The sequence below is a fragment of the Carlito syrichta genome, unplaced genomic scaffold (genome assembly GCF_000164805.1).
Source record: "Carlito syrichta isolate Samal-C Ts95f unplaced genomic scaffold, Tarsius_syrichta-2.0.1 Scaffold311768, whole genome shotgun sequence".
Lineage (NCBI taxonomy): Eukaryota > Metazoa > Chordata > Mammalia > Primates > Tarsiidae > Carlito > Carlito syrichta.
Genome location: NW_007255864.1, coordinates 453,122 through 463,034, shown reverse-complemented (window position 1 = coordinate 463,034; position 9,913 = coordinate 453,122). Strand labels below are relative to the sequence as shown.

Below are 9,913 nucleotides of genomic sequence, written 5' to 3'. Positions count from 1 at the left end.
TTTTTGATTTATTGTAGAGATGAGGTCTCACCAAGTTGCCCAGGCAGGTCTTGAACCTGCGGGCTCAGGCAATCCAAGAATGACATTTTAATTAAACATTTTAAATTGATCATTATTTGAACATTATCTTGGTTTTGCTTTTTTTTTTTTAATAGACTGTAGATTCCATGTGCTAATATCTGAGCATTATGTTCTGTGTTCCAGCCATTCTTTTTCGTGTGTGGTGGAGTCTCACTCCTTCGCCCAGGCTGGAGTGCAGTAGCACGCACACTCACGGCCACCCCAGGGTCTACCTGCTGGGCTCCGGCGATCCTTCCACCTCAGCCTTCCGAATAGTGAGAACTACAGACGCGTGCTACCATGCCTGGCTATTTTCTATTTTATTGTAGAGATGAGGTCTTGCCAAGTGGCCCGAGCTGGTCTCGAATCCGCGGAGTCAGAGAGTTCACTCGCCTCGGCCTCCCAAGGGATGGGATTACAAACTGAGCCACCGAGCCTGGCCTGCTCCAGCCATTCTAATTAAAATTTAGCATTATTTTCCTAATTCAGGGAAATAAGAACATTTACCAGCCTTGGGATTTAAGCAAATTTCTTTTTTTTTTTTTCTGAGTTGGAGTCTCACTCCGTCACCCAGACTGTAATGCAATGGCCGCTCCCGGCCACCACAGCCTCAATCTGCTGGGTTCCAGTGATCCTTGCGCCTCAGCCTTCCAAGTAGCTGGAACTACAGGTGCGCGCTACCACGCCCAGCTGATTTTTGATTTATTGTAGAAATGAGGTCTCGCCAAGTTGCCCAGGCGGGTCTCGAACCCGTGGGCTCAGGCAATCCACTTACCTCGGCCTTCCAAAGTGCTGGGATTACAGGCTGAGCCACTGAGCCCAGCCTAAGCAAATTTCTTAAACTCACTGAGCTGTTCCCTCAACTGTCACCTAGGAATAAGAGTACCTAGCTCATAGCATTGTTGTGATGATTGGTAAGAATTCAATAAATGCAAATGTCTTCCTTTTCCATTTCAAGGTTCCCCTGCTGGTCAAGCTGCTCATGCAAGTCCTTGTACCTGGAGATTTCTGCAACTATCACAGTGGCAGGGCAGTTGGAAAGGCTTGCTGCGCTGGGTCCTTCCCAGGCTTTGAACGCCGGGAGGAAATTTACTGAATGTGCCCAGAGGCTGGTCGACTTTAGGCTGTTGCAACACCACTGCATGGTGCTACTGGTCATTATTTTACATCCCACAAGCAATGCATTAGGATGGCACCAGTGCATAAAGAAGCTGGATATAAACAGGTGACCAAGTGTCTGCACTGCTTCTTCCACCATGTGAACTGGCTATTCTGAAAGTTTGGGGTGTTACGGTTAAGAGTATAAGAAGCATCTGGGCTCGGTGGCTCAGCCTGTAATCCCGTGCCTTTGGGAGGTTGAGGTGAGTGGATTGCCTGAGCCCGTGGGTTCGAGATCTGCCTGGGCCGCGAGACCTCATCTCTACAATAAATCAAAAAAATCAGCTAGGCGTGGTAGCAAATGCCTGTTATTCTGGCTACTTGGAAGGCTGAGGAGGAAGGATCGCCAGAGCCCAGCAGGTCGAGGCTGTGGTGGCCGGGAGCGGCCACTGCACTCCAGTCTGGGCGACAGAGTGAGACTCCGACTCAAAAAAAAAAAAAGAGTATAAGAAGCGTGGTGACTTTCCTCTTGGAGCTTCCTGTAACTGAGCAAGATCTCGTCCTGGAGAGACAGAAGACCACTGTCTCAACCTCTCATGAGAAATTGGGGTTGAGGGAACCAAGGGGCCTCACCCTGGAACATCAAAGTGCCTACTTCTCCAAGCCTCAGTCATTTGTCTGCCAGACTACCATCGGCCTGACCCATAAGCATGGGGGAACAGTTGTCTTCAGGGCTCTACCTTCCATCCACTGGGAGTTTCAGCAAGGAGGAAATGGAGTTGGTTGTGCCCCAAAGAAGGACAAGGTCCATTAAGCACTTCCTGACACGCACACCCTCTACCTTCCAGGCAAAGAGCCCCCTCGTGCCCTCTCCACTCTTGGAATTAGAGGCAATTCCCATACCCCACTTCTCACCCTCTGGCCAAGCTGAAGCGATGGCGTGAGAGAAATCGCAGAAAGCACTAAGCAGGGCATTGGAGGTTCTGGTGGGGAGATCCGTGGGCAGCAGGATGGAGTGTGGGAGCTAGTCAGCCAGTGTGAGGGGCTGCTTCGACTGCAGCCCTGGAGGCCGTGGGGGCTATAGGAGCCTTTCGTGGTTTGGTGGTTCATGCCTGCCACCCCAGCACTGTGGGAGGCTGAGGCAGGAGGATCACTTGAGCCCAGGAGTTCGAGACCAGCCTGGGGAATGGAGTGAGACCTCGTTTCTACAAAAAAAATTTAAAAAATTAGTGGGGTGTGGTGGCGTGTGCCTATAGTCCCAGTTACTCTGGAGGCTGAGGTGGGAGGATCCCCTGAGCCCAGGAGTCGAGTGGGAGGTGAGGGCAGCAAGGAGAGTACAGCCTGCAGAGACAGGACGAGTTTTGCTAAAACTTAGACCAGAATTGTTTGGAAAACTTAATGAGGAGAAAGTGGGGGGAAAATGTTTTTGTCGTTTAAAATTTCTAAGCGGTTCCTATCTTCCCAAAGGCAGGCGTGTTAACAGTCCTTGGAGGCAGATTGTACCTTTATTCTGAAAACACTAGGTTGGTGCATAAATTTGCAGCGTTTGTTTTTGGCATGGCAGCACTGCGGTGCTGGGAGTTTGTTTATCGTCTGTCATTTGTCATTTGGAGTGACAATGTTGTGCTTGTGAAGATGCCTTGCATTGTGGAGATTTGAAGAAAGTCAGTCAGTGCTATTTGTGGACTAAAGAAGACGGAGTGTGAAGTGGAAAAAAACAAGCGCTCCGACATGTTCTTGTGTTTGAATGTCACAGAGGAGTCAAGGCAGTGGAGGTGGCTCGAGACAGTTGTGCTGGGTCCAGGAAGAATGCCGCTGGGGACTGCATGGCAAGAAAATGGTTCTGTGGTTTCAAAGAGGGCTATTTTGACCTGAGCGGTTTTCCGCGCTCCGAAGGACCATCGGGCTTTGAGGAAGACCCTTTAGACGCTTTAATCCACGATGAACCCCATCAGTCAGCCCGAGAGTGGGAAAATGTGTTGAACTGTGACCAGTCAGCCATCGTGTGACATCTGCACTCCACGGGCAAGTGAAAAACGCGCAAACTTCTGCATGACTCAACAGTATTCAAATAGGCCTCCGGGTTATGCAAACATACAGTAAAAACTCTCATCTTAGAACGGAGACTACCTTGCGGTACAACCTGAGTGACCATCCGCAGAAAGACCAAGCTGCTTCTCTGCAAGGTCAGACTGCTTTTGGGAAACGAGTTGCAAGCCGGGAAGGTGAAAGGATGAGAGAATGGCATAGGGGGTCCACTCTCCAGGGGCTCCCCAGGCAGCCTGGAGCCTCCTCCCTTAGAGGGAGAGGCCCAAGGCTGAAGACACGATTCTGTGCTGGTCTGCCTTAGAGCCAGGGATTCAGAGCTGGAAAGGGGACTCCTCTCCCACCTCTGGGCAGAGCCCAGCTCTCCTCTGATGCCAGGAAGTCCTGTGGCTACCAAGGTGGCATCTGTCTTTTAAAGTTAGTCAGAATGAGGCCAGGCGCCGCTCTTCAGTCTGCAATCCCAGGACTTTGGGAGACCCAGATATGAGGATTGCTTGAGCCCAGGAGTTCAAGACCAGCCTGGGCAACATCATCTCTATGGAAACCCTTTGAGAAGCTGGGTGGCTCATGCCTGGAATCCCAGCACAGTGAGAGGCTGAGGCAGGAGGATCACTTAAGCCCAGGGGTTTAAGACCAGCCTGAGCAACATAGCAAGATTTCATCTCTACAAAAAAAAAAAAAAAAAAAAAAAAAAGAAAGCCGGGCATGGTGGTGCCTGCCTGTCGTCCCAGTTACTCAGAAGGTTGAGGCAGGAAGATTGCTCGAACCCAGGATGTCAAGGCTGTGGTGAGCCATGATTGTGCCACCGCACTCCAGTCTGGGCAACAGAGTGACAAGCAACTCAAAATAAATAAATAAATAAAGTTGGAATGAGGAGCTTGGAAGCCACGTTTGAAGCTGCGTCCCCAGGATGGTGGGGACCGGTCTGGTGCTTGGGGGCCCAAGGGCAGGGATGACTCTGGGAGATATTTTACATAAAAGTTTTCTTAGATGTAAATGCAACCATGTAACCAAAAACATTTTGCACCTCCCAAGGCTATTGAATAAAATAGATAAAAATAAATTAAAAAGTAGTAGTAGGATGCTTTATGCATTTATTAGATGTAGTCAATTTTGTAGTAAATTACTCCTTGCGTCAACTGTGAAGTATGATGGTTTCTTTTTTTTTTTTATTTTTTTTATTTGAAGTCTTGCTCTGTCGCCCAGGCTGGAGTGCAGTGGCACACTCACGGCCACCCAGCCTTGACCTGCTGGGCTCCAGCAATCCTTCAGCCCCAGTCTTCCAAGTAGCTGGAACTACAGGCACATGCCACCACTCCCGACTAATTTTTTGATTTATTGTAAAGATGAGGTCTCACCAAGTTGCCCAGGCTAGTCTCGAACCCATGGGCTCAGGCAATCCTCTTACTCAGCCTCCCAAAGTGCTGGGATTAGAGGTGTGCGCTGCCGCACCTGGCCGCATGATGACTTCTTAAAAGCCATCAGAAAATTAACGATTTTGAGTCTGTTTGAAAACAAGAAAAAAAGAGAGAAAGCCAATTTAAAGTCTCAGTTGGCAAATAACACATTCATGAGAAAAACCCACTGCTTTTTCATGGTGACAATTTAGCTATATCTGACATGGTTTATAATAGTTAGAATTTTAGGTCTACAAGGCGATTCAGTAGTTCTAGTCTGATGTTGACTGGCAGCGTCATCTCACCTGGTGACCATTCTCACTCATTCCCTTGCTATCATAGCCATTAAGCTGTATTCCATTCTGTACTTTCAAGAATCCCTGCCTCACCCACCCTGTGAACTTGTATTCATCCGCCTAGGCCCCATTTGGACCAGGAACAGCTTCCAGTCCCTCTGAGACAGGAGAGTGTGATGAGGCCCAGGGTTTCGATGGGCAGTGTGGTCTTGGAGGGGAGCCACCACGCATCCTTAGTTTGTCTTGCAGGGTCGTGGCGACCAAGATCACCTCGCAGTTGCCTCCAGAGCAGCTACTGAAGCCCCCAGAGTTGCTGCAGGCCCTGGTCTCCACCTGCTCCCTACTAACCTGGTTGCTATCATCATCATTGTCCCACCTTCCTGACCAGGGTCAGGGGTTGGGGGGGAAGGGGAGGAAAACCCGGGGCACTGGGCAGGGACAACTGAGCCCTGCAGGCCTTGGTTGTGCCAGGCGGGGAGCAAGGGTCTGCCCACCCAGGATGGGACCTTTGCAAGGCTGGGACAACCCATCTCGTGGCTGATTCATACTCTGTGCAGCTGCCGGAGAGCTGTTCAGAGGCGTCGCTGTGAGTCAAGCCAAGTGGGAGAACACAAGACACGGGACAAGGAAGGGACGGGAGGCAGAGAAGGTGACAAGGAGGCCTCACTAGATGAGGGGGAAGAGAGCCATGTGCTCAGAGCTGGGGTCACACAGGGCCTCTTGGAGAGAAATCAGTGTGTCCGAGGCACTGGCCCTGCCCAGAAATCTGCCACTCTGTCTTCTGGATAGCATCAAAGGCAGGACAACCGTGGCCCCTCTGGGATGATTGATTCGGGTGGGCTGCCTGGCAGAGACATACTGCCTCTGTGATTCCAGGGAAAGGGCAAGTAAAAACAGCAACAGACTGTGACTCCACTGCCAGAGGACATAACACCCAATTTGCATAGGTGATTAGACCTCCAAGGGTTTTTTATTGTCTGTTCTGTATATTATTGGGCTTTTTTTTTTTTAAGATGGAACCGATCTCTTCCATTTTTTGAAAATCTAATTTGTAGCACAAAGCACATTTTGGGGAGGTCTATATGATTGCAGAGGTAGTGCTGGGTGACTTTGCTGAGCAAAGCACTCATGTCTGAGTCAGAACACTGAAGGCTGAACACTCACATTGTGAGGAAGAAGCGTGGGAGGCCACAAAATAGGCCCTGAGTGGGAGGCTGAGCGCGAAGGGTGGGCTTCCCATCTGGGCTGGCGGGGGAGGTGAGAGGCTGCAGCCACAGGGGCCCTGGTGCTGCCCCACCCCGAGATGCCACCCTGCCTGCTACCGGGCCTGAACTCCTTGCCTCGGAAAGTGTGTCTTGGAGGTGTCCCGGCCCGGCATGGTCTCTCGCCCACCACATCTGCCGGCCATCTGGTCAGATGCTGGGCTCTGGGGGCTGGGGGACACTGAATCCACCCAGAGAGAGGTCATCTGCATGCTCTCTGTGGAGGCCCCACTTTAGGGGGCAGGAGGAAGCAGAAGTATTAGGGGCAGGGGGGTGAGGAGCTAGTCAGGACAAAGGCTTCCTCCTCCAGGCTGTCCCCCTGCCATTGACTGTCCCTGCCCGCTGTCCTGCTGGACATGTGTATCAAACAAGTGGGCTGGAGAAGGCCTCCCAGGACTCTATGGGGACAAGGGCAGCCCCCCGGTCCTTTCCTCCCTGGCTCTTGTAACCCAGACACAGATGGGAAGCAGCGTGCTCAAGGCATGGTCGTCACCTGCTGGGTCATGAGGCCCTGTGGCACTGCAGTCAGGCATGGCTCTGGGCACGAGGCACCAGTGGCTCAAGTTCATTTTCAGTGGAGCAAAACCCGAGAGAGGACAGCGAGATTGTTCCCAGGCCCGCAACCCACGGACAGAGGTCAGGCCCCAAAATACAGTTAACGTGGGACTACAAGGCCTGTTTTCTAGAAGGTGGCGCTTTGGAAGCAGAAGAAGGTGTCCAGATAATATTCATTTGGGCACAACAATGACTGAGGGCTGCCCCAGAGCTAAAACCTTCACCCCTGTAAGAGTGGGAGAGGGATGACAGCCTTGCAGGGAAGGGACCTGGCGCTCCCTCTGGGCCTGCGTGGGGACCCTCCATCCCCCACCGCAGAGGAGAAAGCTGCCGGTGAGGCAGAGAGCACCAGGCGGACAGAGAGACTTAGGGGACTCCTAAGAGGCAGTGACTGGACCCTGAGGGTAGGGCGGCAGTGACATCCCGCCGGGTGCCCTGGACCTTCTCGCCCCTCCCTGCCCCAACACTCTTATCATCCGAGGACTGTATCAACTGCATGTTCTTAAAGTAAGATGAAAACAATAAGCCCTCTCTCCCAGGAGAAATCCCACTAAAGTCTTATTTCTAGACTCTACCTGGGGAACCCGAAAACAACCGGAATTATCTTTTGGAGGGGAGACCCCTTGCTTCAGGCTTCCCCCCCTGGGTAAGTGTTCTAGGAACCCGCTGGCATCTGTGGATCAGCGAGCATTGTGGGGAGAGGCTGCGGGCAGCTTCAGTGAATTTTGTTTTTGGAGAGTCTTTCAACGCGTCTGCGAATATCGTGATGGGGAATTTACACGAACAATCTGCCCACACTGCGCTGAGTGCTCAGCCATTTTTGACCACCAACAGCAGGACATCGGTACCACATCCTCCCTCTTCACCCCATCTCACCCCAAGCGACTTGTTTTTTGTTTCCCCGGATGAAACACATCCTGAAAGGGAAACGTTTTTGCCGATGTGGAAGAGGTGGAGGAAAAAACGGCAGAAGCACTAACAGGCATCAACATGGACGAGTTCAAAAACATTTTGAGCAGTGGAAAAAGCGTGCCAATAGATGTATTGCATCCAGCGAGGAGTACCTTGGAGGACACTGGAGTTTAAACATGTAAGAATAAATACACAATTTTGTATAAACAAGTTCCAGCTTTTTGTGGGTCCCTTCGTATATCCAGTGCTTCAGTGAAAGGCTGGGAGAAACCTCCATACTTCTTCCCTGAATAGCCCTAAGCTCAAGTCTATGACTAGGGCTCAGCCTCACCCCAGCTCATCTGAGCTGTACGTCCTCCCGCTGGGTGCCTGGAGGACCCTGGTCTAGCCTTTGCCCGGCCTTGGCCCTCTTCTTGAGAAAGTGAGGGGAGGAGCTCCAGGCTCACCCGGCCAGAGCTCTCTCCTATTTCTAGTCCATGTTCTGGGGACCTAAGATGCCCTTATTCCCTGCCCTCTTCCACGGGGTGCCTTAGCATCCTACAGGAAGGCCATGCCACCGTGTACACCACTGAGCCCAAGGGGTGGCCAAGCGACAACTATTTTCAAGAGGGGGTACAGGGGGAGAACGCTTCCTGTTGTGTACTTAAGCCTCCTCGCTGCCATGTTAAGACTTTTTTTTTTTCTTTTTCTTTTTTGAGCCAAGATCTCATTCTGTTGTCTAGGCAGGCTGGAGTCAGTGGCACAATTACAGCTCACCACAGCCTTGACCTCCTGGGCTCAGGTGAATCTTCCACTTCAGCTTCCTGAATAGCTGGGACTACAGGTGTGCTCCACTATGTCTGCCTATTTTTTATCTTATTTTATTTTATTGTATTGTAAAGATAAGATCTTACTATGTTGCCCAGGCTGGTCTCGAACTCCTGGCCTCAAGTGATCCTACCTCGGCCTCCCAAAATGCTGGGATTACAGGCATGAGCCACAGCACCCGGACTCATGCTGCCATATTAAGATGCAGCACTCCTGGGAATCTAGGGAGTCTAAACATAAGTTTGGCCTGCTTGGTGGTCATGGTAGGGGCAGGTCTGAGACTGGCATGTTCTTTAGCTACGCTCAAAATCAGGATTTAAACGGTAACAGACTTCAGATGCCAGAGGGAAAGAAATGAAAGAACGAGCGAAGACCACTGAATTGGGCACTGAATTCATTCATTTTAACTGTGGCCTAGCCTCCAGTTTGTATGAAGGGAAAGGTGGAGGGAACTGATCATGAAAAGAAAATAGGAGGCGGCAGCAGGCGTGCGAGGTTGTGCTGCTGTGCTCCCGACTCTCCTCTCTCCCCTCCTTAGACGGCAGAGGAGGCCAGGAGGTCAGAAGGCCCATCAGTGCTGGGCACACACCCCGTTCCTCTCCCTTCGACGACCTTCCCAGGCCTCTCAACAAGCAGTCTCTCCAACGCAAGACTGTCCCGACCCAGATATGGCTCATGGACAGCAGAAGATTCCGTCTCAGCAGAAAAATGCCAAAAAACAAGCAGGACAGAAGAAGAAACAAGAACATGACCGAAAGGCTGCTGCCGTAGCTGCCTTAATACACACCTGCACTGTCTGTAGGACACAAATGCCAGACCCTAAAACCTTCAAGCAGCATTATGAGAGCAAATCTCCTAAGGCTCCACTTTCTCAGAATTAGTCGACGTTCAGGCATAACATTGTTGACAGGTGACTTCATGTCACCTTTGACTTTGCTATTTCTCAGACCTCAGGTCATAGACCTGCAGCTGCTTTTCTAAAAAAGTGCTGATCAGCAAAAATAAAAGGACTACAGAAACACTCATTTTTATGCTGTTCCCTTTTGGACTTCACGCAAAGACAATTCTGTGTAAATGCACAATTGACCCTGATTTGGAAATCTGAAAATCAGTCAATCCTTGTTATAAAAAATGTTTTTACAATTGTAATTACATTGATGTTCATATTGTATAAAGCAACCCATTTAATAAAGTAGTACTTTGATTTACAACAACAAAAAGAAAATAAAATATTTTTCTTCTTGAAATTGAGGGTGTGTGGAATCTTGCTGTGCCCAAAAATAAGACAGTGCTTTACCTCAAAAAACAAATCATGCTGGGCTCGGTGGCTCAGCCTGTAATCCCGCGCCTTCGGGAGGCTGAGGTGAGTGGATTGCCTGAGCCCGCGGGTTTGAGACCCGCCTGGGCAGCGAGACCTCATCTCTACTAAATCAAAAAATCAGCCGGGCGTGGTAGCGCATGCCTGTAATTCTGGCTACTC

At 50.6% G+C, this 9,913-nt stretch overlaps 1 protein-coding gene and 1 pseudogene across 1 annotated transcript in view; one reads left to right on the top strand and one right to left on the bottom strand.

Moving 5' to 3' along the window:
- The window catches only part of DDO (D-aspartate oxidase), a 27,289-nt gene that overhangs the window by 4,918 nt on the left and 12,458 nt on the right, over positions 1-9,913 (bottom strand). The gene's annotated exons all lie outside the window — the stretch shown is intronic.
- On the top strand, positions 9,073-9,647 carry LOC110596626 (annotated as a pseudogene).